The sequence below is a fragment of the Colobus angolensis genome, unplaced genomic scaffold, assembly GCF_000951035.1.
Source record: "Colobus angolensis palliatus isolate OR3802 unplaced genomic scaffold, Cang.pa_1.0 Scaffold641, whole genome shotgun sequence".
NCBI lineage: Eukaryota > Metazoa > Chordata > Mammalia > Primates > Cercopithecidae > Colobus > Colobus angolensis.
The window spans coordinates 158617-159372 of NW_012120055.1; the positions used below are offsets into that span (position 1 = coordinate 158617).

Consider the following 756-nt stretch of genomic DNA (forward strand, 5'->3'; position numbering starts at 1 on the left):
ACATTCATTTAGTAAATAAATGAACTGTCAACATATTAAACACTAATGTAACATCTATGTTGATTCATTTAAACTAAAACTGTTTTAACAGTATAGCAAAATTTTAAGAAATTTTAGGAGAGAGAGTCACAGCTTTTTATGTACGGTAGCAAAACCCATGAGCATTCTAAATAGAACTTACAGATTTTACTTAATCCAGGAGCTCCACTTTGTAACCTAGTAGATATATCCTCTCATCCTAATAACTTGCAAGATAAATTCATTTATATTTTAAAGACAGGTATACCAAGGCTTGAGGGATTAAGCGATATCCCGTAGATGGTGGTCAACAGATATACCCTGGTTACAGGGACTGGACTCATATATATCAGCGAATAACTGTATAATTATACAGTGAACACTGTATAATGAACCCACAAGGAACACAGAGAACATACCACAAAACGCGGAAAACATATGGGGTGTAACTTACTTCCTTGTATTTTAAGTTTTCTTTTATCCAAATGTTTCCTGTTTCATGTAGAGCAGGGGTCCCCAACCCCTGGGCCACGGACTGGTATATCAGTCCCCGGCCTGTTAGGAACCAGGCGGCACAGCAGGAGGTGAGTGGCAGGCAGGTGAGTAAAGCTTCATGTGTCAAGAAAGAACCTGCCATTTGAAAAAAGAAAAAAAAAGCGGCCGGGCGCGGTGGCTCAAGCCTGTAATCCCAGCACTTTGGGAGGCTGAGACAGGCGGATCACGTGGTCAGGAGATCGA

General features: G+C 40.5%; 1 protein-coding gene across 2 annotated transcripts in view; it reads right to left on the reverse strand.

The window, feature by feature from the left end:
- The window catches only part of CDC16 (cell division cycle 16), a 36890-nt gene that overhangs the window by 23096 nt on the left and 13038 nt on the right, over window positions 1-756 (reverse strand). The window lies entirely within an intron of this gene.